Below are 27,177 nucleotides of genomic sequence, written 5' to 3' on the forward strand. Positions count from 1 at the left end.
CCAGGCCTCCGGCAGGCAGGCAACAAAACCAAGGCCAGGTGGTCTGTCATCCAAGAATCGGGGAACAGGGCTGGCATGCTGGTGCCCAGGGCAATGGGCAAACACAGTACAGGGCTAGGCAGGAGAGAGATCACTGGTTCCTGAGATTCAGGGAGGTTGGGGACAGAATGCTAATTTCAAAGGCCCAGGGCAGCGTTGCCAGGACAGCGTAAAACCTCATTCCTGGGCTGCTCAAGTATCCCGAGAAGGCGGAAGTCGTGTTATCCCCTGTGGCCCGGCCACAGGGCCCTGCAAGGGAGAGGGGGCCAACCTCGCTTGACTAAGCAGCCCAGAGCTGATCTTCCTCCTGACGCCTTACCAGCTGAGCCTGCGGTCACAGTGCCGTTTGCAGGACTGTGGCCCCACCAGTGCTCAGACAGGGATGGTGGCCATGCAGGAGTGTCCCAGCCACCAGGACAGGGACACAGCAGAGAGCTGGCAGGTCTCCGTCCTCCCTGGCTCAAGGTGGAGTCACAGATGCCTGGCCACAGGCAATTCTGGACTTCGGTTACATTCAACAAACCTGCTACCTGCTTCCAACAAGCAGGGAAGGGGGAGAAGGCATTGGCAGAGGAGGGGATAAGCCTTGAGGACCTGCAAGTCTCAGTAGGGCTCAGGGAAGGGGGCAGAGTCTCTTGGGGATTCTGGAAGAGGCAGCATGACTGTGTGAAGCCAAAGTGGTGGGCTCCGCAGTGGGACTGCCCAACTTCAAACCACAGCTCACTGTGCAACCTTGGGCTAGTTACTCAACCTCTCTCAACATAGGAGCTCTGCTCTATAAACTGAGACCCAAAATAGAAACTACTTCACACAGTTATTATGAGGATTAAATCAAACGAGCCAAAGAAAGCACTTCACACAATACCTGGTATGTCAGCCAGTTCACAACAGCAACATCGGAGGTGAGTCTTGCAGGAGGGTGTGAAGGTTAACTTCATGTGTCAAACTGACAAGGCCATGTCGCCCAGCTGTGTGGTCAACATCAGTCTTGGTGCTGCTGTGTGGGTGTTTTTCAGATGTGCTTAACATTTAAATCCACAGCCTCTGACTCAAGCAGACCATCTTCCCTAATGTGGGTGGGCCTCACCCAATCAGTTGAAGGCCTTAAGAGAAAAGACTGAGGTCCCCCAAGGGGAAGGAGTTCTGTGTTCGGACTAGACAGCAACTTGGACTCGTGGACTTGCCTGACTCTCCAGCTGCCGCCTCCGCCGTGCATTTCCGACTTTCCGGTCCCCACAACCTCCCTCCGTAAACACATATCCCCTTGGCTGTTTCTTGGGAGACCCTGACTGACACACCAACACTGAGTCTTCCAACCCATGTGCACGGCTAGAGGGCTCCCCGTGAGGGAGGAGGCAGCACTCGGTCACGGGAGAGAAAAGGACGTCCAAGCCAAGGAGGCGCCTGCCCCACCAGGGGCTTCAAGGGACGAGAGGCAGATGTCACCACCTCACAGTGGAGCCCGAGGCTCAGGGCTGAAGGGACTTGTTCAACGTCACCAACTCAGAACGGAGCTGCTGGACCTGAACCCGGATCTGCCCGACTCACAAACCCGGGGCTTCTCCCATCAATCAAGTGAATGTCATCCATGTGGGGGGGGGGCGAGGAGAGGAATTAGCAGGGCAGGGAACAGGGTGGAGGGCTGTGACAGGGGGTGGGGAGTACAGGACAGAGAGAGGGTCAGAGAAACCACAGGAACCCAAGCCAGGCAGACGGGGAGGGTGAGCCCAGCACTGCTTAAAGGGTTGACTGCCTTTGATTTAAACACACCCTGTTTGGGCTCAATATCAATTCTCCCCTGGGTCTCCAGCCTGCCACCTGCCCTGCAGACTTCAGATCTGCCAGCCTCGCAATAGTGTGGGCCAATTCCTTAAAATAAATCTCCCTGTGGATGGGTGGATGGGTGGATGAGTGGATGGATAAATAAATAGATGGATTGATGGGTGGATAGATCTAGATATACAGATACCTCTAGATAGAGCTAGATCCATCCATTTATATTATCTATCTATCTATTCATCCATCTACTATGTACACACCTGTTGGTTCTGTTTCCCTGGGGAACTCTAATAGCGGGGGCAGTAGAACCAGTGTCCAGGAGCCGCAAGGATAAATGTCCCAGAGAGAGGTCCAAGCAGGTGGGCTGTTCCGGGGAGGTTGAGCAGGCCAGCTGGGCGCAGGGCAGAGGGGACATGAGGCAATTAAGCAGGACAGGCAGGGTGGGGCCATGTCAAGAGGAGGTGTGTGTGTGCCGGAGCTGCCCTGCCAGAGGCAGCCCTTCACAGAGCACATCGGCAGGACGCCCCCACCCACTTCTGTCTGCTTTCACAGATAGAACCAGGGCGCTGCAGAAACATGCTTGCAAAGAGAAAGGAGCCTACCTCTCATCCACCAATGATGTCATGCACAGATGCAGACACATCCCTGCCTGAGGGCACCATGGCTCAAAGTCAGGAGGAGGCAGAAACGCTTGGGAGGCGGCTTTGCAAGTCTCTCTTTGGAATCTGGGTGCAGCCGCCCTACACACGGATCTGGAATGTGCCCGCAGCGAAGGGACTTCCTGCACATTTTTGAGGTTCAGGGGATTCTGAAGGTAGGGGCTGGCATGAGAGAACAGCCTCCTGGGACAGAGGCTTCAAAAGGCAGGCAGTGGGAGCTGGTTTCACAGGAGCCCTGCTCACAGCCCGGGGCCAGAAACATCATCCCCACCAGACACGCTAAAAGCCGACCAGGGCACAGGTCGGCTGAACAGACCTCATGGCCAGTTCACAAGAGAAAATAGCCAGGTGGCAAAGTGGAGTTATTCAGTTCCAGAGGCTTCTCTCTTCTTTTTTTTTTTTTGTGGTACACAGGCCTCTCACTGTTGTGGCCTCTCCCGTTGCGGAGCACAGGCTCCAGACGCGCAGGCTCAGCGGCCATGGCTCACAGGCCCAGCTGCTCCACGGCATGTGGGATCCTCCCGGACCAGGGCCCGAACCCATGTCCCCTGCATCGGCAGGCGGACTCTCAACCACTGCGCTACCAGGGACGCCCGTTCTCTCTTCTATATTAACAGGCTTCCCACTGGGAATGGATGCTATGCTTGCCCTTCCTAATGGCTGACTGCTATAATATCATACATTTGCACCCATTCTTTCTTCCAACTGTATAAATGCCAAGATAGGACAAGGACAGAGCAGAAGTCACAAAGCTTGAGTTTAGAACATCAGGGCCAGAGTTCCATTTCTACATGGAGGCCTAGTTATACTGCAAAAAATCCTCATGTTCCAAAACACCTAAAAAGAAATATATATTTTTTTATTCCGGTAACACAAACATAAAATTTACCATTTTAACCACTTTTAAGTGTACCGTTCGGTGACATTAAGCACATTCATATTATTGTTCAACCATCACTTCCATCCATCTCCAGAACTTGCTCATCTTCCCAGACTGAAACTCTGTCCCCATTAAACACTACGTCTCAATTTCCTCCCTGTTCCCAGGCCTTGGTAACCTCTATTCTACTTTCTGTCTCAATGAGTGTGACTATTCTAGGCACCTCATCTAAGAAAAATCATACAATATTTTTCCCTTTGTGTCTGATTTATTTTACTTAGTATAATGTCTTCAAGGTATATCCATGTTGTAGTGTGTGTCAGAATTTCATTCCTGGGGACTTCCCTGGTGGTCCAGTGGGTAAGACCCCGCACTCCCAATGCAGGGGGCCCAGGGTTCAATCCCCGGTCGGGGAACTAGATCCCGCATGTGTGCCGCAACTAAGAGCAGGTGCAGCCAAAATAAATTAAAAGAATTTCATTCCTTTTTAGGGCTGAATAACATTCCATTGTATGCATGTAGCACATTAATTCAATGTACATTTGGACTGTTTTCACCTTTTCACTACCTTGGATAATGCTGCTATGAATGCTGGTGTACAAGTATCTATTTCGAGTCTGCTTTTTCTTGACTTAGTGATTTTTTTCTGAGTGTGAAAATTATTGATATTAAGTTTTTCATTATTATTTATCTTATTATCTTTATAATCTCTGTTGCATTTATGGTTACGTCCCCTTTCTAAATCTTTTACTATGTAATTGAGACTTCTTTTTTTCTGGATCATCTTGTCAGAGATTTACCAACTGCATTACTCTTTCAAATAGCTAATCATGTTAGTTAGAACTGGATTTGGCTCTGGGTTACAGAAAACCTCCAAAGAGCAGTGACTTAACATGTTGTCACTGTGAAATGTCCAGGGCTGGTCTGGCCGTCTACAGTTTCAGAGAACCAGGCTCCCCCGATCTGTTGCTCTTTCATTTCCAAGAAAGGAAAAGTCGCTGCCCAATATCCAAAGATCACTCTGTTGTCCAAGACAGTTTCTGGAGCTCCAGACAGGAAGAAGGAGAAGGGAGAGAAGAAAGGCACGCATTCTTTCTTCCATCTCCTGAGAACTGCACACACCACCTCTGCTCACGTTTCTTTGGCCAGAACACAGTCATATGGCCAATCAACTTGCAAAAAGTCAAAGAAACATTTTGTTGTTTTCTCCTCTCCATATTTTGCTTTCAACGGTCAACTATCTTTCAAAGAAATATTTTTAATGAGAAAAACTCTTCTATTTCACCCCTCCAGTGGTCTGTGTTCCTATGTGTACATCTAAGTTTCCATCTGCTTTCATTTCTTTCTGCCTGAAGAATATTCTCTAATATTTCTTACAGTGCCTATCTGCAGGGAACGGACTCTCTCACCTTTTGTGTATTTGAAAATGTTTTCTCAAAGACTAATTTCACTAGATATAGATTTCTAGATTGATAGGGTTTTTTTCTTTTAGTGCTTTAAAGATGTTGTTCCAGCGTCTTCTGGCTTGCACTGTTTCTGACAAGAAATCTGCAGTAAAATTCTAACTTTTGTTCTTTTATTTTTTTGGCCATGCTGTGCAGCTTGTGGGATCTTAGTTCCCAACCAGGGATCGAACCCGGGGCCTTGGCAGTGAAAGCATGGAGTCCTAACCACTGGACCACCAGGTTAACCACCTTTGTTCTTTTTTTTTTTTTTTTTTTTTTTTGTGCAGTACGCGGGCCTCTCACTGTTGTGGCCTCTCCAGCTGCGGAGCACAGGCTCTGGACGCGCAGGCTCAGCGGCCATGGCTCGTGGGCCCAGCCACTCCGCGGCATGTGGGATCCTCCCGGACCAGGGCATGAACCCGTGTCCCCTGCATTGTCAGGCGGACTCTTAACCACTGCACCCCCAGGGAAGCCCTGCTCTTCTATTTTTAATGTATCTTTTTTTCTCTCAAATTTTAAAAGCTTTTTGTCATTATCACTGTTTTCAGCAATTTGATTATGATGTGTCTTGGTTTGGTTTCATTTTTATTCTTCTTGGGATTCTTTGAGTGTCTTGGATCTGTGGATTTATAGTTTTCACCACATATGAAAAACTTTGGCCATTTTCTCTTCAAATACATTTCTTTCCTGACCTTCCTTTTTCTGGGACTTTAATTACATACAAGCACACACACACATACTGCTTCATATTGTCCCACAGGTCAGAGAGGATCTGGTGGAGTTTTTTTCCTCTTTCTTTCTGTGCTTTACTGTGGATTGTATCCATCACTATGTTAACAAGTTCACTGATCTGTTCTTCTGTAGAGTCATATCTGCTATTAATCCCATCTGGTGAAATTTATGTTTCACATACTGAATTTTTCAGCTCTATAAGATCTATTTAGTTATATTTTTATATCTTACACTTCTCTCATAATTTCCTTTAAGTCCTTGAGCATATTTACAGTAGGTGCTTTAAAGGTCTTGTCTTTTAAGCATATCATCTCTGTCATTTCCGTTTCTATTGACTGATTTTGCTCTAGATTATAGGTCACATTTTACACACACCCCCGCCCCATTTTCATGTCCATGTCCATGTCATCAGATGCTGGACATTGTAAATTCTACATCACTGAGTGTTAGGTTTTGTTCTAACAGGTAGTTGGGTTACTTGCAGATTAAGTTAGTTCTCTCAAGGTATGTTTTTAAGCTTTGTTTGGACAAGTCTTTAATATCCTTTACTCTAGAAATAGTTTAGCTCAATTAGACCCTTCTAGAATCTCTAAGAATGTCCTGTGCATTCAGTGAGGACTCTCCACCCTAGCTGCTTGAAACTCGAATACTATCCAGGCCTATGGGAACTCCAGGAATTGTTGACTTTACAGTTCTCCAGTTGTCCTTTGACCAGCCTCATGTAGTTTTACCCTATGTATATGTAGAGATTACAGGATTGATGCAATTTTTAAATAGGGTGATCAGGGTAGGTCTCACTGAGAAAGGAACGTTTGGGCAAAGATTTGAAGGATGTGAGGGAGTGAATCATGTGGCTATCGGGGAGCAATGTCCCAGGCAGAGGGAAGAATCAGGGTGGTAGGAATGGCTTGCAGACGGGAACCCACCTGGTGGGTTCCAGGAACAGAAAGGAGGCCAGTGTGGCCCCAGTGGAGTAAGCCAGGGGGAGAGTCACAGGATGTGAACTCACAAAGGTCACAGGGATTATAAGCCACCATAAGGACTTGAGGTTGTACTCCAAGCAGGATGGGGATCTGGAGAATTTTGAAAAGAATTGAGGGGACTTCCCTGGTGGTACAGTGGTTAAGAATCCACCTGCCAATGCAGGGGACACGGGTTTGAGCCCTGGTCCAGGAAGATCCCACATGTCAACTAGAGAAAGCCCACGCGCAGCAACAAAGACCCAATGCAGCCAAAAATAAATAAATTAATTCAAAAAAAAAAAGCATTGAGAGGAGTTATGTGATTCGTCCTACATTTTTAAAAAAAGAATCCCTCGGGCCTCCCTAGTGGCGAAGTGGTTCAGAATCCGCCTGCCAATGCAGGGGACAAGGGTTCAAGCTCTGGTCCAGGAAGATCCCACGTGCCGTGGAGCAATTAAGCCCATGCACCACGGCTGCTGAGCCTGCACTCTAGAGCCCATGGGCCATGGCTACTGAAGCCTGTGCACCTAGAGCCTGTGCTCTGCAATGAGAGAAGCCCACGCACCGCAGCTAGGAGTAGCCCCCACTCACACAACTAGAGAAAGCCCGCATGCAGCAACAAAGACCCGACCGAGCCAAAAATAAAAAAAAAAAATTTCTTAAAAAAAAAAAAAAAGAATCCCTCTACTCACTGTGTTGGGCATAGATTATAAGTACGGGCAGAGGCAGGAAACCCAGCTAGGAGGCTATTTCAGTGGCCCAGGTCTGAAATGACGGTAGCTTGGCTTTGCATAGTACCAGTGGATGGAGTTAAAAGTGGTTAGATTCTACATATATTCTCAAAGTAGAGCCAACAGGATGTGCTCATGGACCTGACAAGGAATGTGAAAGAAAGAGGAGTCAAGATGACTCCAAGGTTATCAGCCTGAGCAAGTGACGGGAGGATAGAGAAGACATTCCTGCAAAGGTGGCTCAAGCCTGGTTGCTCCCGCTGCTCTCATGAAAGTGAGTGGCTACGAGCACTGAAAAACTCTCCATCTCATTTCACACCCAGTGGTGATCTGCTGGCCACACCCCATCACACATCCATGTAACGAACTCCCCAGGCAGCCCCTTGATTTGCGTTGATCAGAAGCTGACTTGCACCCAACAGGCAGCCTGCTTGCTTATGTCGGCAGCAAACGCCATTCACATGTCAGACCACTAGTAAGAGTGGAAAAGAAGTGATTACCACATGAGGTTTCCTTGGTGAAAGCAGATGTAAATTTGGGCTTTCCTCCCCTCATCTGCAACACTACTTTGACAGTGGTTTATTTTGAAAGATCATTTTGAGTCGTGGAATAAGCACGGAATACCCAGGACACCTTTAAATTCTTTGTCCTATTGTGGTGTCAAAAGTCCAGTGAGCAACTCATCAGGTCAGCTTGACTCCCAGAGTTTTTCAGGGAAGGTTTTATTGAGCACCTACTATGTGCCTCGATATTTTGAACTGAGTTAAGGTGGGTGATGGAGTATTCATCATGATACCAATTCACTCACTGTGTGATTATCAACACTTTCTTAACACACAGTCAAAATATCATACTTTTATATTTAAATGATTATGTTTATATCCAAACATTGCTGTCCATTGTGCTCATCTACTTGCTGTGGCTGGAGCCTTCATGCCTGCTGTGCTATACATCACTTAGGGATTTTTCTCAAAGACTCATGATCCAAGCACTGAGGTTGCAGCTCAGAGCCACATTCGTCATGATACACACAGACTGTTAGAAAATGAATGAGCTAGGATTGTTTGGTTGTTTTAACTAATTTATTTATTTATTTATTTATGGCTGCGTTGGGTCGTTGCTGCGAGTGGGCTTTCCCTAGTTGCAGCGAGCAGGGGCTACTCTTCGTTGCGGTGTGCGGGCTTCTCTTTGTGGTGACTTCCAATTGCGGAGCACGAGCTCTAGGTGCGTGGGCTTCAGTAGTTGTGGCATGCGGGCTCAGTAGTTGTGGCTCATGGGCTCTAGAGCGCAGGCTCAGTAGTTGTGGCACACAGGCATAGTTGCACCGCGGCATGTGGGATCTTCCCGGACCAGGGCTCGAACCCGTGTCCCGTGCACTGTCAGGCGGATTCTTAATGACTGCACCACCAGGGAAGTCCCTGTTTGTTTTAAACTATATTTAATTCTGTCAGGGCCAACAGAAAAATCACTTGGACCTGGATTCTCTCCGCTTTTACCAGGTAATCAGTCTGGGTTGTCAAAAAAAAGCATCCACCCCTCTTGCCTGTGTTCAAGGAGAGGAAGTCTGACTTTTCGGCCTAGAAAACTCCCGTTCAGGCAGCTGGCACCTGTCTGGAATCGAGGCTAGAAGACACACACACAAAAGCAGTGAAATTAGTTGGTACAGAAAAGCCAGGCAGTCCACCTCCATGTACGCAATTTATTGCAAGACAAAGTGTTGGCTCATCGCCTGGGAGCCCCAGACACGCCCTCCCAGCCCTGTGAGGGAGACAGCAGGAGAGCCCCCCAAAGCTTAGCCTCTGCAAAACTGAAGCACATGAAGTCAGTCTGTACCTTTTCTTTCCGTGTTTCTCTCTCCCTCAGCCTTGACCACACCCAGCCAGTGCGCTCCACCAGACCTGAGATGAAACCCCGAGTCCCCTGCATTGGCAGGTGGATTCTTAACCACTGCACCACCAGAGAAGCCCCAAGTTACACAAGTTCTTTAAGTCTAAGTCTCCTCATCTTTTAGGCAGAGAAAAGATTACCTACCACAGATGATTAAAATAGGAATTAAATAAGATAGTTAATATAAAGCAAACACTGTTGGTTGGCTTTCCCAAGCGCTGGGGAGGGCTTCTCCTCTTAAATAAGAATGTAAGAATTTGCTAAGGGAAAGCTCTTTAGCCTTTCACTCTTCCTCCCTTCTTCTTCCTGCCTGGAATGTATATGTGAGGCCCAGACGTGCAGCAACCATCTTGCAACCATGAGACAAGAGGCTTGAAAATGAAGGTCTATGCTGGGGATAGAGGAACAGAAAAATGGAGAGAACCTGGGTTCCTGATGATCATTGATACCAATCCTTTTTTGGCATCAGAATCTGAAGTAGCATTTTCTGCTGCTTGCATCCATATGCATTCCAAAGTAATACACTGTCTTAACTGTTTCCTAGAGAACACAGCTCTGAGGTGTGGCGGGCATGTGGTTTTACTGTGTTGGACAAGATCGCTGAAGCGAAATTAAAGTTTGAGAATTGCATGAAAATGTTAATCATGGGAACTATGATTAATCTGAGAATCCTCATACTTTCATAAGTGAGGAAAATTATAGTGTTATTGTTATAAAACAACAGAGGTTATCAAATCGTTTGTCACTGAAAAAGATCCTTTGGTAAATATTTCCCTTGAAAGTAAATGAATATAACAAAAGAAGTACAAAGCTTGTAACATGAAAATTATTAAATATTATAAACCAGAAAGTAGATTAGTGGAAAAGAATCTGAAAAGGAATATATGTATATATACACAACACATATATATGTATTATATATAAAACTGAATCATCGGACTTCCCTTGTGGCTCAGTGGTTGAGAGTCCGCCTGCCCATGCTGGGGACACGGGTTCGTGCCCCAGTCCGGGAGGATCCCACACGCCGCGGAGCGGCTGGACCCGTGAGCCATGGCCGCTGGCGTCCGGAGCCTGTGCTCCGCAACGGGAGGGGCCACAACAGCAGTGAGAGACCCGCGTACCGCAAAAAAAAAAAACTGAATCACTGCTGTATACCTGAAACTAACACAATATTGTAAATCAACTATACATCAATTTAAAAATTAAAAAAAAAAAAAGAAAGTAGATTAGTGGCTGCCAGGCCAGGGATTGGGTTGGGGTGGGGAGTTAATGCTAAGGTGTATTTGGAGTGATGAAAATGTTCTGGAATTAGATAGTGGAGATGGTTTTACAACTTTCTGAATGTACCAATGAAGTATACACTTTACAAAGGTGAATTTCACAGAATGTGAATTATATCTCAATCACCAAAGAGTGAATGAAGAGAAAAAAAGTAAAATAAACCAAAAAGTAAGTGGACTGACTAATCAAAGCCTTTTTCGAACTTCCATATAAGTCCAATAAATTGACCTCTTAGCCCAAAGACACATCCATGGAAATTTCCACCGAAAATAACCTGAGAATTCTGTCATAGCGCCTCCTCTTTGGCAGCATTCCCTAATAATACTATGGCCTGCTGTCTATACTCATAATTGAAGGAAATATTACATATCCATTAGGAGTTAATAAAAATAGATTGGTAATTTTTTCCCATCGGAAACAAAGCCCATAAAGAAGGATATAAAATACTTTGTGCAGTTCTTGGCATACAGTAGGTGCTCAATAAAGGTTAGCTATTATAATTATTAGTGGACTGCCAGTGAATGTGGATAGAATTCAAAAGCTCTCCATTACTGCTTCTATGTGGACTTCCTCTCCCTCCTCCCAAGGTCCCAACATTTGGCTACCCCTACTCAGCCTTCCCACAGTCCTGACAGACGACTATGCAAGATCTGAGAAGTGGACTCAAGCTGAGATATAAATGACTGATGGAGCCCCCTCATGTCCCTTCCTTTCCCTTCCCTTCCCTCCACTGTCTGTTCTCAGGCTCTATCACATCTAAGTCATCCATACTTGCCACCCATGTGGGTGGGCAATACATCTTTCATTGACAAAAATGACCCTATTGCCTCCCAAACTATTTCTCCAGGAAGTAGGAGGGATGGGTCTAGGCTAACACAGTGTGGTCTCCATGGCAACAAAGCAAACTGGCTCATCCCAAGGGACTGGACTTCTGACACAGGAAGCAACGAAAGAGTCAGCCTTAGGCTCTCACAGCCTCAGCACCCACTCTCGCCGACACCCCAGGCTCCATCCACCCAGATCCTCCAACCTGGGTCCCACACTCCCAGCCGTACTCTGACAAAGAGGCTGGGTTGGGGAGACCTAGGGCGCCAGACACACACCCAGGATGTGCTCACCACTCCCCAGAGCCAAAACGTCCTGGCTGAAAAACAGAGAAGTGAAACCTATGAAGAATCAGGGCTTGTTTCCAGGCCTCCAAGTACTCCCACTCTGACCCATCCATTGTGTATGTGTGTAGACAGAGATGACAGAGACCTGTAGATGATAGAGACACAGATGACACAGGGAGAGCTCAGTTACACATTCGACACACACTCTCTCATGTGATCATGTCGACCTGGGCAGAAGTATTTTATTGATGAGAAAACTGAGCTTAACAGAGGCTTTTTCAACTTAGCTGAGGTCACCAGCTGACAGGAGATTGAGGAGAGGCTAGCACCAGATTTGAGGACTTACCGGGAACTGACAGCCCCACCTGAGCTTCCCGGCATCTCCCAGATTCACCAGACAACGTGAGGACCCTACATCTGTGTCCAGGGCTGGCCCCCACCGGCACAGCACCCCTGCCCTCCTGAGATCCTCCTTACACAACAGGCTCCAGCCAGACCACTGCCTCAAACGCTGGGGGAACAGATCAGTTCTTCCTTGGTCTCCTCCGCCAGAGCACAAGCTTCACTCATGGAATCAGGGGTTCATGGGCTGGATTTTCACCCTCAGAATCTGGGTCTGGAAGAGTACGCCTGGGACTGAACTTCTGACTCCTCAAGCTGAGGTTGGGGGCCTCAGGTAGAGCCGACAGCTGAGGATACTGAGTACTGGTTGAATAAGCGAGCAAATTCCAGGAATATTTTCATCTCCCAAATGTTAATTCACAGTATTAATGATTACACCACAATTTTAAAAATTTAGAACACTAGGTAGATTATGCACACAGATAAAATTTTTATTGTGCTAAAATAAACATAACACGATGTACCATTTTAATTATTTTTAAGTGTACAGCTCAGTGGCATTAAGAACATCCACACTGTCGTGCAACCGTAACCACCGTCCACCTCAACATTTTCATCTTCCCCAACTGAAACTGTATTCATTAAACAACTCCCTATATCCCCTCTCCCCAGACCCTGGCAACCACCATTCTACCTTCCGTCTCTATAAATTTGACTATTTTAGGTACCTCATATAAGCAGAATCATATAATATTTGTCTTTTTGTGCCTGGCTTATTTTACTTAGCATCACCTCAAGGTTCATCCATGTTGTAGCACATGTCAGAATCATATAATGTTTAAAAGACACTCACTGGATCATCAAAACATGTTGATGACCTCTTGTTGCAGTCAGGGCCCATTCTCAATGCTCCAGATCAAAAAAGGTAAATGACAGAGTCTCTCCTCCAAGATGTCAGCCAATGAAACTCATGTTTAAAGGGTCCAATGTGCTACTGGAGGAGAGACAGCCAACATACCCGGCCTTCCTCTCCACCTTTGAAAATGGCTTTCTGGGACTTCCCTGGTGGCACAGTGGATAAGAATACGCCTGCCAATACAGGGCACATGGGTTCAATCCCTGGTCCAGGAAGATCCCACATGCCACGGAGCAACTAAGCCCATGCACCACAACTACTGAGCCTGCGCTCTAGAGCCCATGTGCCACAACTACTGAGCCCATGTGCCGCAACTACTGAAGCCCGCGCACCGAGAGCCTGTGCTCCACAACAAGAGAAGCCACCACAAAGAGAAGCCCACACACCACAACGAAGAGTAGCCCCCACTCACCACAACTAGAGAAAGCCCACACGCAGCAACAAAGCAGCCAAAAAAATAAAAATTAAATTAAATCTTTAAAAAAGAAGGAAAGAAAATGGCTTTCTACACTCCAGCCTATAAACTATGGACCATTTCTCCAGGTGAATCTATTGATTCCAGAAGACAATGTAAAAATGGAAATGACTAATGGGAGGAATTTCAGGCCACATCAGGGTGGTGAGTAACAAGTATCAGATGGTCCAGTGCCAAATCCTCAGGTCATGCTCCGGAACAGCATAAAGTGGTCACTTTGTCTGTGGATCTTTCTGCAAGTTCTGAAGGACACCAAGACTTCCCATCCAGCAAGACCACTGCTTCGGCGCCCACGACCACCAGTATGCCTGCAGGGAGGCTGCAAGAAGGCCATGGATGGAATGAAAATCAGAGTTCCAGGCAGTGATAGGAAGTAGAGGGAGGGAGGCAGCATTCACTGAGCTTCTATTCAAAGCAAGTGCCACACTAGGTGCACCTACACACAGCATCCCACTGAACAATCCCAACAGCCAAGTACATGAGATGCCATCACTTCATGTTTATAGATGCAGAAACTGAGGCTCAGACGAGTGGATAAACTACCCAAGGTCACACAGCTAATTAGCGTTGGAACAGGCAAGCAAATTCAGCCTTGTTTAAACTCAGAGCTCTTTTCTTTAGCCCATGATGCCTCTCATCCCACGATGGGGAGTGATATGTTCCCCACCTCTCGCCTCCACACTCTCCCCCACTTAAGACCCCAGACGTGCATCACAGAAGACACTTTAATGGTGGGAGCCACAGAAAGCACAAGGGTGTTATCCTCCTCCCACAGAGACCATGAAGGGGGCTGGGGGTCCCTCGAAAGAGGACCTCTGGAAAGGACAGGTCTACTATGAGACCTTAAATGAGAAAAGGGAAAATGCCTACAGCACCGACAGCTTAAGCATGGGCAGGGCTGCTGGCTTAAATGAAGGATGCTCGAGCAGCTTTTCTAATTAATGATGGTTGAGTCATAAGAAGAAAAAGAAGTTGGTTCCAAGCTGATGCTAAAAGAAGGGTGCCCTCTGCAAAGTACCTGAGTAGATGTCTCCTGCAGCCACGTCCCCCACTCACCCCTCCAGCCCTGATGCCACACCTTCTGGCACCTTCTCATAAACAGAGGCTGCAAAGAAGCAGGAGGCCTAGCCCAAAGGGGTTGGGAGAGCTCACCTTGGCCAAACAAACGATTGGCAAGGTTGCTGATGGGGAAGGCCCTTCCACGTGGCTGAATGGGCCACAGCTGGTCTTGTACATCAGCTACAGCATAATCTGAGGGGCAATGGCAAGTCCACCTCTCTACACTGATGTCACAGCTCCTGAGATCTCACTTTCAAAAATGACTTTCTTTGGGTTCCTTTCCCGAGGAGTTTTCTTGGGAGGAGAACATGCATCAACTCCCAGTGAAGTGTTAGGTACAGAATCAAATGGATCTTGAAGGTCACATGATCCTGCCCAGTGCAGGAATTTCTGACAGCATCTGCTTGTATATTCCAGGGATATGGAAACCACAATCATGGTTGTACAGCTCCCATAAAGTTCTTTACCTTGAGCCAAAATATTTTCCTATAGCTTCTTCTCCTGCTCATATGGCATTGGGAACAAATGTGCTTCTTCAAGGCAGTCTTGCAAGCCCCCAAGTACCTCTCCTGAGAACCCCAGTTCTCCCAGCTCTTCCTTGTGGTGTAACTTTCAGGGTACCCCCTTTCCAGGACGCCTCCAATGGGCCCACTCCAAATTAGCAATAAGACCCCCGCCTGTGTGTGTAGAACTGCAGAGACAAAGTGTAGAATCCCAGTTATTTGTATACACACACACATACACATACACACAGTTACACAACCAAGGGAAAAGCAAAAGGCTCCAAATGGAGGTAACCCAATAGACCCCTGGGAAGCATCAGATGTGTTAGTCACTCCTGGATGCAAGAAGCAGCAACTGTCTCAAGTTAGTTCATGCAATACTGTTAGGACACTTGTAGAAATAAGGAATAGAGAAACCTTAGCAACAGACCCTTGGAGAAATCAAACACCTGAGCCTTGTGGGAAGAGCAGGATTCTCCAGGAGAGCAAGGCCGGCCAGGCACTGGAACTGGAAGGCCATTGGAAATCCAAGGCAGCTTGGGAAAGCAGGCCATCTCGTAGACCCGCAAGCAGTAGGCATTCTGAGGCTCATTCCAGTGCTCTGCCACTAGTCATTCAGCTCCCCTCTCACTCTGCTTCCTCTCATCCATCTCTTTTTTCTTCTCCTCTGCCAAGTGTGTGGTTGATCCTGCCCCATTTCCCAGTTCACTCAGGCACAGCTCTCCGGGCCCCCGCAGAGCTCACTGGCCACTGCTGCTCAGGAACGAGCAGAGGAGGCTCATCAAGAGCTGGAGGCATCCCAGTTTCTCTCAAGAGGAGGACGGTGAGCAGGACCAGCCTGTGACTGACCTTTGTAGTACATCCGGTGCCCAGAAGGGAAGACTAAGAAGGTGTTCATTTCAGGGCACACAGGAAATAAGCAAACACAGACTTCTTGGTTATCAGGTCCCCAGAGAGAGAATCGACTTGATTCTGATATACAGATGGAAGGAACTCATGAGAATCACCCCACGTGACCAGCTGCTTCTTGTTGATGATCATTTGGGGCTCTGAATAGTTCCCAAGCCCAAACATCAGGCCCATCATCTGTCCATGTACCACTTCACTTTCAACCCTCTGTGGCTTCCACGTTCCTCTATTAAAATAAAAATGCAGGACTTCCCTGGTGGCACAGTGGTTAAGAATCCACCTGCCAATGCAGGGGACACGGGTTCAAACCCTGGTCTGGGAAGATCCCACATGCCACGGAGCAACTAAGCCTGTACACCACAACTACTGAGCCTGTGCTCTAGAGCCCATAAGCCACAACTACTGAGCCCATGTGCCACAACTACTGAAGGCCGCACGCCTAGACCCCGTGCTCCACAACAAGAGAAGCCACCACAATGAGAAGCCCGCGCACCACAAGGAAGAGTAGCCCCCGCTCACTGCAACTAGAGAAAGCCCACGCGCAGCAATGAAGACCCAACGCAGCCAAAAATAAATAAATATAAATAAATAAATAAATTTATTTTTTTAACTATTAAAAAATAAAATAAAAATGCTGCTTAGGAATAAATTTAATGAAAGATGTGCAAGGTTTTTATATTGAAGACTACCAAACACTGTTGAGAGAAATGAAAGACCTAAATGAATAAAGACATGTACCATGCTCATGGATTAGAACAATGGTCCCCAACCTTTTTGGCACCAGGGACTGGTTTCATGGAAGACAATTTTTCCACAGACGGTGGGGGGTGGGGGTAGGGGGATCATTCAGGCGGTAATACGAACAATGGGGAGCAATGTGGACCAGCAGATGAAGCTTCACTCTCTTGCCTGCCACTCACCTCCTGCTGTGCGGCCCAGTTCCTTACAGTCCGTAGACTGGTACCGGTCCATGGCCCGGGTGTTGGGGACCCCTAGGTTAGAAAACTCAATATTGCTAAGATGTCAATTCTCCCCAAATTGATCTACAGATTCAATATAAACCCAATCAAAATTCCAGAAGGCTTTTTTTTTTAGAAATTGACAAGCAGATTCTAAAATTTAAGTGGAAATGAGGACCTAGAATAGTCAAAATAATTTTAATAAAGAATGAAGTTGGTGGACTTACAGTAGCTGATTTTAAGACTTACTATAAACAACAGTAATTAAGACGCTTGGTATTAGAGGATACACAAATAGATCAATGGAACAGAAAACAGAGTCCAGAAATAGACCTACATATATATGGCCAATTGATTTTCAGCAAAAGTACCAAGATAATTCAATGGGGAAAGAAAAATATTTTCAACAAGTGGGCTAGAGGGCTTCCCTAGTGGCGCAGTAGTAAAGAATCCACATGCCAATGCAGGGGACACGGGTTCCAGCCCTGGTCTGGGAAGAGCTCACATGCCGTGGAGCAACTAAGCCCGTGAGCCACAACTACTGAGCCTACGCTCTAGAGCCCGCAAGCCACAACTACTGAAGCCCGTGTGCCACAACTACTGAAGCCTGCGCGCCTAGAGCCTGTGCTCCACAACAAGAGAAGCCACTGCAGTGAGAAGCCCTCGCACCGCAAGGAAGAGTAGCCCCTGCTCGCCACAACTAGAGAAAGCTCACACACAGCAACGGAAGACCCAACGCAGCCAATAAATAAATATAAATAAACAAATAAAATATATTTAAAGAAAAAAAAACAAGTAGGCTAGAATAACTGTTGGGAAAAAAGAAATGAATCACAACTTACTACATTACACCAAAAAATTACGTTGAAATAAATCCTAGACCTAAATGAAAAACTAAAACCATACAGCATCTAAGAGAAAACATAAGAATATCTTCATGACCTTGAAGTAGGCAAATATTTCTTGGGCAAAACACAAAGAGCACTAGCCACAAAAAAATGAGTAAACTGGAATTCATAAAAATGTTTAATTTCCAACACACCAACCCAAATTGCTACAATTAAACAGACTGACAGCACCAAATATTAGTGAGGATATGGAGCAACCAAAACTCTAAAATGTTGATAGGAGTGTAAAACGGTAAAACCACTTTGGAAAAAAGTCTTCCAGTTTCTTATAAAACGAAAAATAGGGCTTCCCTGGTGGCGCAGTGTTTGGGGGTCCGCCTGCCGATGCAGGGGATGTGGGTTCATGCCCCGGTCCGGGAGGATCCCGCATGCCACGGAGCGGCTGGGCCCGTGAGCCATGGCTGCTGGGCCTGCGCGTCCGGAGCCTGTGCTCCGCAACGGGAGAGGCCACAACAGTGAGAGGCCCATGTACAACAAAAAAAAAAAAACGAAAAATAAAACCATAGACTCAGCAACTCCATTTCTAGGTATTTACCTAAGAAAGAGGTAAACACGTGTCCATGAGAAGACTTTTACAAGAATATCCATAGCAGTTTTATCCATAATGCCCAAACTTGGAAATGTCCCAGATGTCCATCTATAAGAAACTATGGGGACTTCCCTGGTGGTGCAGTGATTAAGAATCTGCCTGCCAATGCAGGGGACACGGGTTCAAGCCCTGGTCCAGGAAGATCCCACATGCCACGGAGCAACTAAGCCCATATGCCACAACTACTGAGCCTGTGCTCTAGAGCCCGTGTGCCACAACTACTGAGCCTGCGTGCCACAACTACTAAAGGCTGCGTGCCTAGAGCCCGTGCTCCACAAGAGAAGCCACCGCAATGAGAAGCCTGCACACCACAATAAAGAGTAACCCCCGCTCGCCGCAACTAGAGAAAGCCCACACGCAGCAACGAAGACCCTACACAGCCAAAAATAAATAAATAAATATATTTTTAAAAAGAAAAGAAAAAAGAAACTATGGTAAAGTTGCACTACTCAGGGAAAAAAAAGGCATAATGCACAGTCACAACAATATGGGCAAATCTCAGAAACATTATGCTGAGTGAAAGAAATGGGTACCTAATATATGATTCCAATTATATGAAGTTCTAGAACAGACACAATTAATCTATGTTAGAGAAAAACACAACTGTGGTTGCTTCTGGGGGGCTAATGTAGGAATTGATCAGGAAGTGGCATGAAGGTACTTTCTGAGGTGATGGGAATGTTCCATATCTTTTTTTTAAATAACAGCTTTATTGAGATATATTTCATATGCTATATAGCTTACCTTTTTAAAGTGTACAATGCAGTAGTTTTCAGCTTATTCACAGTTATGCAACTGTCACTACTAACTCCAGAAGAAACCTGATATCCATTAGCACCCCTCCACCCCTAGCCCACCCCTGAACAATGCATCTACTTTCTCTCTCCATGATTTGCCTATTCTAGACATTTCGTATAAATAGAATCTTACAATACGTGGCCTTTTGATCTTCCTTCCATCACTCAGCATCACATTTTTAAAGTTCATCTACGTTGCAGCATGAATCAGAACGTCCTTCCTTTTCATGGCTGAGTAATATTCTGTTGTGTGGATGGGCAACATTGTGCTTATCCACTCCTTTATCATTTCAGGTGATGGACATTTGGGGAAGAGCTTGACTGGAAAAGGCACAAGGGAACTTTCCAGGGTGACATAGTACTTACCTGAGTATATATATTTGTCAAAACTTACTGAACTGTGCACTTAAAATATGTGCATTTTATTGTAAATAAACTATAATTCAAAGAAGAAGGCCCCAGAGAGAAAAGAATAAAGAAAGACAGAAAGAAAGAAAACTGGGAAGGAAGGAGGCAGGCAGAGAAGGAGGAAGAAAGGAAAAAGAAAATATATTCTGGGAGGTAATTCCTCCTTGTTTTAGCCACGACCCTCATGGGTTATTTGAAGGGTGGGAAATCACTGATGTCAACCCCCACCCCCTGCCAGCTTCCCCAGTGGGCTGTAGCAAACTGTGTTCAGTGGGGATCAAGCTGTGCTTGGGATCCCCCCAACGACCCTGTGATTATCTGAGCGTACTCACCAATCAACTCTTGTTGCCTTCACGGGGCACATTCTACTGCAGAGAAAACCCGCCTTTACTGCACCCAATTTGCAGAGTCTGCTTTGGGCTGGCCCACCCCCGTACAGGCCCCCGCACCCCCTCAATCCCTATTGAGATCATATGAGTTCTCTGCTCACCGGGCAACTTTGTGAAGCCAAGTCGTCCTCCCAGGGAGATTTTCCTGCTGCAACGGGGAGATGTAACTGGTTAGCCCGGCAGTTCTAGCTCTAATTTAAGTCAATAAATTGACATTTTTTAAATATTTTTTTTACACCTGAAAGAAGGCCTGGCAGGCAGGGAAGGTGCCGAGGACTTAGTCACAAATTGCATCAGGACACCCGGGGCAATGAATATTTTGTCTCCTCGTCAAAGGACACTTAGGATTCCGCAGGTTAATAAAACGGTCAAGCAGTGGGATTTTCTTTAACTCAAACTGTAGAGCACCTAGTGGTTGCAATGAGACAGGCTGGGACCTGGGACCCTTTGCTGCAGTGCTTGCACCTGGACAAACGTCTCCTGGAGCAACAAAATACAAAGAAACCATAAGACTAAAAATAACAGCGTGCTTGGCAGTTAGGGCAAATTATGGACAAAAGATACACAGAGAAAAAGCCCAACTGCCACTTCTGAAGAGCCAGGAGCAAAAGCAGGGCGTTGGGAGAGAAAGCAGGGTCCTGCGCACGCCCCCTGCACACATCACCAAAGGGGTGGGCAAATCACCTAAGCCTCCCCTCCAGCGGGACCCCTGGACACACCCCACCTTCACTCCATATAAGGAACAAGCTCACGCCACCTCAGGGAGGGAGGGAGCAAGGAAACTTGTTGTTTGTTCTTGCTCCCCCGCACGCGCCCCCCCCCCCGACAGCCCCCTGCAGCAGGGGCCCCAATAAAGCCTTGCCTGAATTTCTTGTCTGGCCTCTGATCAACTTCTGTTGATTAAGGAGCCAAGAACCCTGGTCAGTAATAGCAAGACTCTGCCTGCAGGGCTGGACACCTCTGTCCTAATTGTGTTTGGGGGTGCAGGGGTGGGCAGCAGTGTATATGCAGGAAAAAACAACTAGTAAGATGATGCCAAGTGCTGTACCAGTGCAGCGCCGTGAAGTTCAAGGAGCGGAGAGGCCACTTCACACTGTTCTGTCCGCACGTGCCATGCACCCAGGCTTGGGATGCGATGGCTAATCAGTGTAGCCCCACCTCCAAGATACTCCCTCCCGTGTTGTCTAGGGGCATAGACTGCCTGGCAAACAAAGAGTTGGGATGCTCTGTGGGAGTCATTACAACAGAGTTATACAATGGAGTTCATCTAGGGCTTCTGCCTGAGAGTGGGGGGGCCATTAATGGAAGACAGGCTGGGTCCACGGAGGACGTTCCAGAGAAGCAAGGCTCTTGGAGTAAAGGCGCAGAGGTGGAAACACACACAGAATGCAGGATGCATTGCTTTCCGGTTACACCCGGCATCAAGAGGCCACAAAATCTCCCCAGGGCTTACCTCCAGGAGTGAAGCAGAAAGGAAGAGATTCCTGCCCTGAAAACAGCCTGGCTTCTCAAACTGGTTTCTGGCCTGAGCCATTCCCCGATGGTTGATATCACAAATGACAATGAATGAGCCAACCACACTATCATATCCATATGCAAAAACAGCCACATCACTGAGACAGCACTACACACCAGTAGTAACTGGATGACGTTTGGTCCCAAGGGTGAGAAAGTCTGGAGATGAAAAGAAGACGAAGAAGAGAGAAAGGGAAGGAGAGAGGGATGAAGGAGGAAAGAGAGGGGAAAAGGAGACAGAGCTGGAGCAGAGGAGGAATGGGCATCCCCACTTTGCCCAAGGAAGGCAGGCCAGACTTTCCAAGACACGGAGAGCTTCCTAGGACTCCTGACCCCAGAGAACATGATCTGGGCCATGGCAGTGGAACAGGCTGTGAGGCCTAGGGGATGGAATAGCCCTTCCCGGCCTGGGTATCTAACCCCTCTAAGCCACAGACCTTATCCTGGATACATATCAGAGCAGGAGAGCATGAGGAACTATAATAAACGCCAAGGGGAAGATTTTGCAAATAAATGTTTTCAATTGTCACTACTTAAGGCCTAAGACTCTGAAGTCTGAGAAGCAACATTTTATTCTCCCTAAGCAATCAGAAACAAATAAGAGGAGAACTCTCTGTACTTGGTAAATCCGCGTGGGTGTGGGCCCACAGGCAGCAGAACATGGCAGAGGGGGTGGGCAAAGGTGCGGGGATCCTCAGCAGAGCTGCAATTCCAGATGGTCCAGGTGTGGGGACTGAGGGGGGCTGCAGCAGAGAAGGCAGAAGGCAAACCAGGAGAGGATCCCGCTCCAAAGAAAGCCACCGGGGCCACACATGGGAAGGGGCGCACATATGCAGCCCAGGTGGACAGAGGCCCTTGGGAGAGGCTCCTCCTTAGCAATGAACACCCCGCTGTTTGCTAGGCTAGATCAGCCATGTGGCGTGTGAGTGGACTGCACAGGCTGGGGAGCTGGGGGCTCTGGCTCTGCTATGAACTGGCCAGGCAACCCTAGGCCAGGCATTTCCTCTCTCAGGACCCGTTTCCTCATGCTGAACAGAACGGCAGCTTTTCTGCTGATGTCTAAGACCTACAGAAGCATCACTGTAGGAAGAGAGAGGCTCGACAGCCCTCTACCCCAAACTCTACCAAAATATGTCTCTAGCACTTTCCTCCTTCAACTATTTGCCAGTCTCCTCCAGCTTTCTTAGTCCCTTCTCTTTCTTCCTGGGCAAGAAAGTAAGCTTGCAAGGGGGCACCCTCCACATTTACCAGGGAGTTGGATACATGCAGAGCCATGCCTGGAAAGCTCCTCGTACACATGCAGGTCTGTGACTCATGCCCAAAGGCACTCAGCCTGAGAAAGCCAGGGTCTTGGTGGGCTTTGCTGGCTGCCTGGGGGCTGGCCTCATGCCACGGTGACATGCCCAGGGCTGCCCACCACTTCGGATGTCTTCTCCTCCAAGGCACCTAAACCTTGACTCTTACCCTCAAAGCCTTGCTCCAGTTAGACTTGCAGGACAAACAGGACGAACCAATGGCATGACTTCAGGCCTCTGAAGACATGTGGGAATCAGAAGGGCACTTTTCCAGGCCCTGTGTAACACAGCTGAGGCCTCTGCCTACCCCATTCTTTTTTTTTTTTTTTTTTTTTTTTTTTATTTATTTATTCATTTATTTATTTTTGGCTGTGTTGGGTCTTCGTTTCTGTGCGAGGGCTTTCTCTAGTTGTGGCAAGGGGGGGCCACTCTTCATCGCGGTGCGCGGGCCTCTCACTGTCGCAGCCTCTCTTGCTGCGGAGCACAGGCTCCAGACGCGCAGAGCTCAGTATTTGTAGCTCACGGGCCCAGCTGCTCCGTGGCACGTGGGATCTTCCCCGACCAGGGCTTGAACCCTTGTCCCCTGCATTGGCAGGCAGACTCTCAACCACTGCGCCACCAGGGAAGCCCTGCCTACCCCATTCTTAAAGACACTCTCCCCCTCAAACCAGGACATTCTCCCGGGCTGGGGTGTGAGACCCAGAGATACCCCAGGCTGGCTGACTCTTCCCTAACTTTCTATTTCTGCCAAACGTGCAGGCCTGCTTGCCCCTGCAGATGAAATGAAGACGTTTCCCAGGTTGTTGGGTCTTCCTTGGCGGTCCAGTCGTTAAGACTCTGTGCTTGTACTGCAGGGGGCACAAGTTCAATCCCTGGTTAGGGAACTAAGATCCTGCACCACGTGGTGCAGCCAAAAAAAAAAAAAAAAGGAAGTTTCCTGGGTTAGAAAAACCTAAGGAAGACTCATAAGACAAAATCAGAAGGAAAGAAGAGGAACTGATTTCGGAAAGTGGAGGGAGGGAGAGGGTGACTGAAATTCCGGGTAGGAATGTAAATTCACCCAAAATTTGTGACATTCACTCTCACTCAGTAGAGTGATGAAGTAGTGACATTTGTTATTATCACTATTACTGTTTTTTTTCCTTTTTTTAATTGAAGTACAGTTGATTTACAACATTGTGTTAATTTCTGCTGTACAGCAAAGTGATTCGGTTATACATCCATTCTTTTTTATAATTTTTTCTATTATGGTTTATCACAGGATATTGAATATAGTTCTCTGCACTATAGAGTAGGAGCTTGTTGTTTACCCAACCTATATATAATAGTTTGCATCTGCTAACCCCAAACTCCCACTCCATCCCTCCCCCACACACTCCCCTCACTGTTACTGCTTTAGTTCTACTTTCAAAAGGCAACTTTTTAAAAACAGCTTTATTGAGATATACTAGTATGCACAAGATTCACCCATTTAAATTGCACAATTCCATGGTTTTTAGTAGGGTCACAGAGTTGAGAAACCATTACCACTATCTAATTTTAGAATATTTCATCACCCCAAAAAAGAAACCCCATACCCATCACCAGTCACTCCCCATTCTGCCCCTCCCCACTTGCTAGGCTCAGGCAACCACTAATCTACTTTCTGTCTCTGTAGATTTAAAAGCTTGCATTTTGCCCCCTTAGGTACTTTTCCTACAGTCAGGATATGGCATACAACAGATGGCAGTGATGTCTTTTTTTTTTTTTGAAGATGTTTGGGGTAGGAATTTATTTATTTTTGCTGTATTGGGTCTTCGTTTCTGTGCGAGGGCTTTCTCTAGTTGCGGCAAGCCGGCGCCACTCTTCATCGCGGTGCGCAGGCCTCTCACTATCAGGGCCTCTCGTTGCGGAGCACAGACTCCAGACGCGCAGGCTCAGTAGTTGTGGCTCACGGGCCTAGTTGCTCCGCGGCATGTGGGATCCTCCCAGACCAGGGCTCGAACCCGTGTCCCCTGCATTAGCAGGCAGATTCTCAACCACTGCGCCACCAGGGAAGCCCGGCAGTGATGTCTTAATCAAGATCTCATGACTCATAAAAATGGCCAACAAAGAAAAGATGCTTAAAATCACTGATCATTAGGGAAATGCAAATCAAAACCACGATGAGATATTACCTCACGCCCATTAGGATGGCTACTACCAAAAAAACAGAAAATAACAAATGTTGATGAGAATGTGGAAAAATTGGAACTCTTGTGCATTGCTGGTGGGAATGTAAAATGGGGCAGCCACTATGAAAAACAGTATGGCAGTTCCTCAAAAACTTAAAAATAGAATTACCATACTATCCAGAAATTTCACTTCTGGATATATACTCAAAAAACTAGAAGTAGGGCTTCCCTGGTGGCGCAGTGGTTGGGAGTCCGCCTGCCGACGCAGGGGACGCAGGTTCGTGCCCCGGTCCGGGAAGATCCCACATGCCGCGGAGCGGCTGGGCCCGTGGGCCATGGCCGCTGAGCCTGCGCGTCCGGACGGAGCCTGTGCTCCGCAGCGGGAGAGGCCACAACGGTGAGAGGCCCGCGTGCCGCAAAAAAAAAAAAAAAAAAAAACTAGAAGTAGTGTCTTGGAGAGATAATTGCACACCCATGTTCCTAGCAGCATTATTCACAACAGCCAAGAGGCGGAGGCCAACCAAGCGTCCATTGACAGATGAAAGGATAAGCAAGTGTGGTATATACATACAATGGAATACTAGTCAGCCTTAAAAAGGAAGGAAATTTTGACATACACTACAACATGGATAAACCTTGAGGACATAATGCTCAGTGAAATAAGCCACTCACAAAAAGACAAATATATTGTATGATTCCACTTATATGACGTACCTAAAGGAGTCAAATTCATAGAGACAGAAAGAAGAAGGGTGGTTGCCAGGGGCTGGGAGAGGGGGAATGGGAGTTAGTATTTAATGGGGACAGAGTTTCAGTTCAGGAGGATGAAATCGTTCTGGGGATGGACAGTGGTGGTAGTTGCACAACAGTATGAATGTACTTGTTAACACTGAACTATACACTTAAAAATGGTTACGATGGGGGCTTCCCTCGTGGCACAGTGGTTGAGAGTCCGCCTGCCGATGCAGGGGACGCGGGTTCGTGTCCCGGTCCGGGAAGATCCCACATGCCGCGGAGCGGCTGGGCCCGTGAGCCATGGCCGCTGAGCCTGCGCGTCCGGAGCCTGTGCTCCGCAACGGGAGAGGCCACAACAGCGAGAGGCCCGCGTACCGCAAAAAAAAAAAAAAAAAAAAAAAAAAAAAATGGTTACGATGGTAAATTTTATGTCATATATATTTTACAATTAAAAACAAAAAGATCTTATGACTATATTACTCAGCCATAAAAAAGAATGAAATAATGCCATTTGCAGCAACATGGCTGCACCTAGAGATGAACATACTAAGTAAGTCAGACAGAAAAAGACAAATACCATATATCACTTATATGTGGAATCTAAAATATGATACAAATGAACTTATTTACAAAACAGAAGCAGACTCACAGGGCTTCCCTGGTGGCACAGTGGTTAAGAATCTGCCTGCCAATGCAGGGGACATTGGTTCTAGCCCTGGTCTGGGAAGATCCCACATGCCACGGAGCAATTAAGCCCATGTGCCCCAACTACTGAGCCTGTGCTCTAGAGACTGTGAGGCACAACTACTGAGCCCACAGGTCACAACTACTGAAGCCCGTGCGCCTAGAGCCCGTGCTCCGCAACAAGAGAGGCCACTACAATGAGAAGCCCGCCCACTGCAACTAAAGAGAGCCCACATGCAGCAAGAAGACCCAAAATGCAGCCAAAAATAAATAAAACAACAAAAAAAAAACCAATACAAAAAAAAAAATAGACTCACAGACATAGAAAACAAACTTATGGTTACCAAAGGGGAAAGGTTGGGGGAGGGATAAATTGGGAATTTGGCATTAACAGACACACTACTATATATGAAATAGATAAACAACAAGGACCTACTGTATAGCATAGGGAACTATATTCAATATGCTGTAATAACCTATAATGGAAAAGAATCTGAAAAAATATATATATGGGGCTTGCCTGGTGGCACAGTGGTTGAGAGTCCGCCTGCCGATGCAGGGGACACAGGTTCGTGCCCCAGTCCGGGAAGATCCCACATGCCGTGGAGCGGCTGGGCCCGTGAGCCATGGCCGCTGAGCCTGCGCGTCCGGAGCCTGGTGCTCCGCATCAAGAGAGGCCACAACAGTGAGAGGCCCGCATACCGCAATAAATAAATAAATAAATAAAAACTCTCATGACTGATACCAAAAGGCTTAGGCCAGGGATGCCTTTCTTGTGACACACAAAAGCCTACTTTTCTTCCTTTTAAAAATAAAATATAACGTTTTATTACACAGCTAAACATAGGCAACGTTAGCAAACATTTTTAAAATGTTATTCACAGAGTGTGCTTTTAAAAAAACAAACACTCAAGCACAATTTGTTCCTTTCTCATTAATCCTAAACTATTAGCACAGGCTTAATCAATAATTTTGTAAGATTGCATTGACTGAATCCTTAAATACAAAGAAGGATGACAAGCACACACCACGCG

General features: G+C 47.0%; 1 long non-coding RNA gene across 1 annotated transcript in view; it reads right to left on the minus strand.

Moving 5' to 3' along the window:
• Nucleotides 1–8,615: 8,615 nt before the first annotated feature.
• LOC116740724 overlaps nt 8,616–27,177 on the minus strand; it is a 32,036-nt gene continuing 13,474 nt past the window's right edge. The window contains exon 3 of the long non-coding RNA XR_004345943.1: nt 8,616–8,850. This is a non-coding gene — a long non-coding RNA (uncharacterized LOC116740724). The remainder of the gene's footprint in view (nt 8,851–27,177) is intronic.

This window comes from Phocoena sinus, chromosome 15 (assembly GCF_008692025.1).
Source record: "Phocoena sinus isolate mPhoSin1 chromosome 15, mPhoSin1.pri, whole genome shotgun sequence".
Classification (NCBI taxonomy): domain Eukaryota; kingdom Metazoa; phylum Chordata; class Mammalia; order Artiodactyla; family Phocoenidae; genus Phocoena; species Phocoena sinus.